A 6981-nucleotide genomic window follows, 5' to 3' on the forward strand; every position below is an offset into this window, starting at 1 on the left:
TGCTTGGCAGGCTGAAGCCCTGGTGTCTGGAGCTTCCCTCACCCTCAGAGAAGGTTGTGCCGTCAAGTCTTTGCTAAAAGAAGGCACTCGGAGACCTGCGGCTCCTTCTCTTGCTGTCCTGTCGCCTGTGCCTACCTTTAAGGTGCTTTGTTTCCTTCCTCTATGGCAGTCTCATTTTGGTTTTCTACCTTTAGGATGACAACTCCTAGAAGTTTTCATGCGTGTTTGTCTGCCTGTGTCTTCTACCCAATGAGTAAACCTCTGCCAGAGAGTACTGGCACTTCTAAGTCCTTGGGAAATGTTGTCTCTCGTCTTGATAAGGGAGAGGAGTTGCGAGCTAAGAGTCCAGGAACTATCCTTTTTCCAAACCAACCGCGTTTTTTGAATTCTCGGTGTTGGCAGGTATTTGCTCGTTGGTTTGTTTGTAGGATCGTCAACACCCACTTTTTGATTCTTCTGTGGCTTTGGGCAAGCTGTTACTTCACCTTTATCTCTTTTAGAGAGATCAGTGGTAACAGTACTTTTGCACCTCTGCCTTACGGGATTCAGTTGTTAATATTTAAGTAGTGCCTTCTTGATATCAAGTGTTATGCAGCTGTTTAGCAGTATTTAAGGATTAAGACTTGGTTTATTTTTTGAGTTTACACATGGATCTCTCTCTGTGTCTCTGAACAAATCGTTCCATTCTCATGGGGAAGAAGTGGGAAGAGGATTCATGTTTCTTTCTAGTGGCTGGTTCTGGTGGCTTTTTCCAACAAAAAACCTTTTTAAAAAGGATGGGAACTCTCCAGCAATTTCTAGCTCATCATTTTTTTTTTTTTGTCTTCGCTTGCATTTTTTTCCTCCTTTTTTTTTTTTTGCAAAGCCTTTTTTTTTCCTTCTCTCCCAGCTGCCCTGCCCTCCTCTGCTTTACTCTTCTGCTCTGATCATCTCCTTGCAGCTGTGCAGATCTACTGCTCTGCTCCCTGCAGCTGTGCCTCCCTTGCCTTGGATGCCTAAAGCAGTTGGTAGGGAATGATACAGGGTATCTTGGGGGCTATAAGAAAAACAGATGTGCTACATTACCCCACCAAAAAGGGCCACCAGATCTCTCAAAGCAATTTTATTAGCTTCTGCGAGTTTTTGTCAGGTAAATCCAGCACAACTTGTTTGTGTGTGTGTGTGCACGCTGTTCCTATTTACTGTAATGTCCACGGATATCGAAGCCAAAGTAAATAATGGAATTGCACTGATGTTCTTAGAAGTTAATGAAATTCTTAGTTAAAAATCGCATGGTAGTAAATTAATGTGGATCATGTATTGTAAGTGTTTTTGTAAGAGAACTGAGACTCTAAACTGTAGCCTTCAAAATACTGTGAAATTTTAAGCTTACATATTGCAACATGAATATAAAGTATAGAAATAGTAACATCTATCCTATCTGAATTGGCATTTTGCTGTGAAATGATGACAACTTGAACATCGTGTGAAAGAGATGCCTTCTTTTTACAGCCCTTTATTTATAGTCAATTAATTAAACCTGGTAAATATGGCTGCATCTGTCTCTGAGCTAACTAAAATATGAACTTAAACTTTAGTGGAAAAACATTATAATAAAGATGTCACATCATATTGAAAGATTGCTAATAGCATAGTGGTAATTTACAAGGTAAAGCTAATAGAGCTACACTTGAGGCTGTGATTCACAAATGAGAATATTGGTGGTGTGCCAATTCTTCTCCAGCATGCAGCAGTGTTCTCATCTGAAGCCATAAATGTCAGTATACTGAAGCTGGTGACTTACAGAATTTTTAAAAATAATTTAGCCAAAGCGTTTAAGAAGCATCTTACTAGGTTAATAATTTTATCTTACCGATACATGATATTGACTGATTTCTGGCAAAATGACCCAAATTTATTGGTTGTCATTTTCAGCATTCAGTGGTTGTTCTTTATTCTTTTAAGTCTGCCTCGACTTGGGCATGTATAATAACAGCTTTCCAGAAATTCCTGAATATTCATGTTAAGATTTATAGCTCATTTGTATTCAAAAATTTCTGTGTCCCACATAAGAACACTCTAATGGCAGTGTTTTAGACCGTGGTTAATAATATCACCCTGTAAGAATGTGATCTGTCCTTGAAACATCCCACATAGCCACAGTCTTGGCATCAGTAACACTGATCTGGTCAAGCTCATTAAAATCCCTTGAGTACAAAACATCGGCCCCTCTAGATAGCAAGGCAATGGAATTAAAAAATATAATAGCGGGCTTTGCTGATGCTTGAGCATGATTGGCAGCAGCCACAAGGCCTGTATCCTGTACTACCATCTCCAGCACCTGCCTAGGCAACCTTTTTGTAATGCCAATCAGTCAAATACCAGTTCCATTTCTATAGGTTTCATTAAAGGGGAAAGAAAGAAGAGCTACTTAGTCTGTGCAGAGTATATTATTGATATGCTGATTAAGCATAACGCAAGTGATCATTAACTGCAATTCACGTAAATTACAGCAGCACAGATGTGGGGGTTGGGAGGATAAAAAAAGCAAGTCACTTTAATAATATACAACAGAAATGTGATGGATAATTCATACAGGACAAAAAGAGTACAGTCTAAATCCCGCTCTGCATATTCATGCGAGTAGTTGTACTGGTTTCAGCATCTTTTTTTTTTTTTTTCCTTTAGTAAGAAAGATGTTTCTAATTTGACTCTAGCTCCATGTTCTTTGGGAAGTTTGGAAAAAAAAAATATATATTTGTGACATAATCGCAGTACGTCATTCTGCAGTCATCCAACTTGGGACTTGATCTTCACATGTTTATTACTCATATTTCTGGACTTGAAATGTTGGAGCACTTTTTTTTTATATAGTCAGTAGAAAAGTAAGAGAGAAATCATGCTTATCTTGTTTTGCTTGTAGCTAGAGAAAAGAATGCTCTGGCATTTATTATTGTCATGCAATAGATAATTATTAAAAAACCAAACCCCAACCAAACCAAGCCAAAAAAACCCAAACAAAAAACCCAACCCCAACCTGTTCTGTACGTGGCCAAAGTTAGTAAATTGCGGTCAAAATTTCAGAAGACTGGTTGGGAAATAAAGACACTGTCTTTGATCGTGACAGAAGTTTTCTAGGTCCCCAAGTTTCTTCAGAACCATCTGCCTTCTTCAAGAGCTGGCCGTGCTCAGTACCTTAAACTTTTGGGCACGTACCTCAGCTGCTGACCGTACACTGAAGTGCTTTGAAAATCTGGTGTGAATAACGTTGCTTTTTCTTAGTGGTCTCTCTCACGATCATTTGGACAAAGCAAGCTGATCATCTCAGTAATGGAAACTGGTTCGTATTAGAGAAGGATAACATTCCCTGCTTCTGTAATAGTTTGTGTTGTGCTAGGAAGGCTACAGCATGCGTGACTGAGATTAATGAGAGTTTTTCCATCAATGGAAATTGGGTTAGAATCCAAAAATCCAAGTGAAAATGAAGAAAATGCCTCCTTTCTTATATTTCAAAAGCCTGAAAGTAGTTTGTCGCATTAGACTGTATTACTGCCTACGCATGAGAGTAGCAGTCTCCCTGGCTGCGTTTGTTCTGGTTTTGATAGTCAGCTCATGTGTGGCAGTGTAAAAACTTTTTGGCCTTTTTTGGTGGGATATCATGGACACAGTGACTGAAGAAGACTCTAAATAAGCATCTGGATATCACTTGTGACTAGATGAAGGTAGAGGAGAACTTGTGCAGAGTTACATTTTGCCTGTGATCAAGGTGCACTCAGACAAGCTGCATTCAAGAATCACTTATTCAGGCCACTGGGAACGGAAAGTTTCTCTGTTTATATGGAAGACGTTTTCAAGATTAGTAAGTATTTCCATGAGCGGTGGAAATAATGAGGTTTGTTTTCCTGCAGCTTTGTGTCTTGTGGTTAATTGCGTCCGGTGATGGGAGGTTTTTTTGCAGTAGGTCCTTAGTGCCAGTAGGTTTCCTGGTGTCACGCTTCAGCCTTCCCCTCAGCTGGGCACACAGAAAGTTTCTCATCCGTACATGTGTCTCTTGCTTTCACACCACTGCAGAATCTTAGGACAGCTGAGCCATCAGAAAAACTTGAAACTGGCCAACAAATACAAAAATTTATGAAACAACCTCATTTTAGTTTTCTTTTGATACCGACTGACATCTTAGTCTGTATTAATTTTTTGTCTGAGATGCCAAAATTACCTTGTCACCTTCCAAGTGATACTGTATTTGAAGTGGGGAGTATTACCAAAATCACCAGGTGGTTTTGAAAAAGAGTTTCAAAGTAAAACAAATTATATCAAACAATTTGTATGAGACAAAAGATTGAAACTGAAAGGTATCTTTGTAAAATAAAAGATTAAGTACTTTTTTTCCAAACGAAAACAGGCACCTTATACTGTTGTACATGTTCTTCTTCCTATTCGTTAACAGTGGAATTTCCTTAGTACTTCTTAAAACAATGCGTTCTGTTAAAACCAAGATTTATCTTATGTTTTGCCTGAGCTCTGGTCTCCTTACAGCTTTTTATATTTCCTACTGTCACCCTGCCTTTCACGACTTGTGTATCGGGTCTGAAATGCAAGCAGACTATTTTGGTGATTGAAGGTCAAACTAACCACTTGGGATTCTGTTTTTGTGAATCATAGACTTTGTGTCATTTTAAACTGAATGGCTGATCGAGAAAGTAATTTTTTTGGTTAATATATTCTTCCCCCCCCAAGGTATTTGCTTTTAGGGTGCATTGAAAGTATATTTGTTTCATTTTATTCTCCTTTTTTCAATATAATGAAAGAGATGGTGTTAAAAAATATGAGCACTTTTACTATAGCTTTCGTAAATTCTTCCCTTCACCTCCAATTTTCTGTAATCAAGAATGTGCTATTTCTCGTTTTTAGACTCTTTGTTTTCTTCCTACTAGAATAAAACTTTGAATTTATTTTTATTACTGTAAAGTGAACGATTTTCATCTTCCTTCTCTTCTTTGGAGAGGGACATTTAAAAACCTGCCTCTCTTGAACTAAAATCTCTTCATTCACATTCAGAGCCTCGAATCAGAATGCAATGGTGGTGTCTTCAGTCTGTGGATGCTGCTTTTGCATGAAATCGGAACATGACGAAAAATAAATGTTTGTACTGTACTTTTTCCTCCTTTGTGATAGGTATTACTTTTAGCAATATAAAGCTATGAGATATGCCAGATGAGTATTTTAATTATATGAATATTGTTAAACTGATGACAGCATTGTTTAGTACTGCTTTCTGAATATAATATGAAAGCGTTGTTGATGTCTTCAGAAGCAGTATGTGAGTAGTCAAGGGTAGAATGTACTTTTCGTGTACTTTAGCTGGCTTTGACTTTGCTTTCATCTGCGCGCTATCTTCAGCTGCTTGCATTAAGCATGCATTTAAAATGGAAGTTTAAATAAAAAAAAATTAGGTGGAATTGACTAAACAAATGGGGGAAATTATTTGAAAAATAAATTGAGATCATGCATATTACTTCAGAAGTATGTTTATGACTGCCTCTTGTTACAAATTGTTACCAGAAAGAAATGCATTTTTAAAATGTGGAGCACTGTGATACTCTTTAAATGTGTTGTTTTGATAACTGTAGTCTGTATTGCATTCATTTGAAAAATTCAGTATGATCATAACGGTACTGCATTTTGGTACGTTTTAAAAACAGCTTTTAACTTGACATAAAGTAAAAAGTGTCCTAATTTCTATTCCGTGATCATCATTAAGGGAGGGACAAAGCCTTCTTTTCTCTTTCTTTTGAAACTAGCATTTTTACCATGTTACTTCAAATTATGAGATATCTATTAAAAAAAAATAAAACAACACAAACCTGCAACAACAAAAAATGCTAAGTGTACAATAAGTGCAATGTCCCCGTACCATTTTTTATAATGAAAAATACGGACCCCCCCCATATTTCATTAGCCTCATCAGTCATTTTACTTACTGGTAATAGGTTGCTGAAGGTTGGGTATCAGTTTTCTGTGGTTTCAAATAAATAAATGAAAAGATTGAGCAAGTTTTGACTTCTATTCCAAGAGTCAAATAAAGATCTTATTTAGAGTTGGAATTGCAGATACTTCAGCTTCCAATTTTTCTTTTCAACTTTCAAAGCTTAGAAGCGATATCATTCTCCTCATGGGCAGAATTTTATTTCTGTCAGCCCTGTCAGCATAAACGCAGGCTGTGAGAAGTTCTCTCAAATGGCCTGATCACCATGAGATATTTTTCCCTTTGTAAAGAAACACTTCATAATTTTATTCATTTTCTTTTGTGCTGAATTTATTTGCATAAACCAGAATAGAACAAAGTAAATACAGTAACTGTCATGAAATGCAACATTATTTATCACAGGGGCATGCTACAGTCGATTTTAACTGTTTTTATAACATCAAGACCACAAGAAGAGTAAGTATAGTCTCCAGTTAAAAATGCCCATAAACGTTTTCGCCTGATAGCTTTGCTGTGGTTGTGCATTATTTTTTATGGTCTAAATAGTTTTGGTAGGTAATTTATTCTGGATATATTTTCTCCCCCCACCCCCAATTTCTGAAAATATTCAGTGTGACATGATTGTCCGTGTAGAATGGTATCTTCTACAGTTCAAAATTGTTCTTTTAAAAAGTATTGGAAAGTAAGCGTATAAGTGCACTGATGGCTTGCTGGCTCTTATGCTGTGAAATAGCGAGGCTGAGAATGCAGTAGTTCCTAGGCAGGAGACCCCCATGTTGCTTAATTTCCCCCCCAGTCTTTCAAAGATGTTTGTGAAAACAGCCTGAGGATTCTGTTAATTTCCTAATTTCGCACACTTTAACTTCTCCAGAGTGACTTCCCAAGCCCTTCTGTTAGCCTTTCGAAAACGTGAGGAGGAGGAGAAGAAGCGGGGAGAAGCAGCCTGCTCTTCCCGAGGCGAGCGGTGTCAGGAGGCGCGCGGGTTCCCGGCCCGGCCGGCGGCAGGGCGAGCGCTT

The 6981-nt window shown here is 37.9% G+C and overlaps 1 protein-coding gene across 1 annotated transcript in view; it reads left to right on the forward strand.

Annotated features, from left to right (window-relative positions):
• Positions 1–6981, forward strand: part of EPHA3 (EPH receptor A3) — a 231713-nt gene that overhangs the window by 16896 nt on the left and 207836 nt on the right.

Source organism: Pygoscelis adeliae, unplaced genomic scaffold (assembly GCF_000699105.1).
Source record: "Pygoscelis adeliae isolate BGI_AS28 unplaced genomic scaffold, ASM69910v1 Scaffold124, whole genome shotgun sequence".
NCBI lineage: Eukaryota > Metazoa > Chordata > Aves > Sphenisciformes > Spheniscidae > Pygoscelis > Pygoscelis adeliae.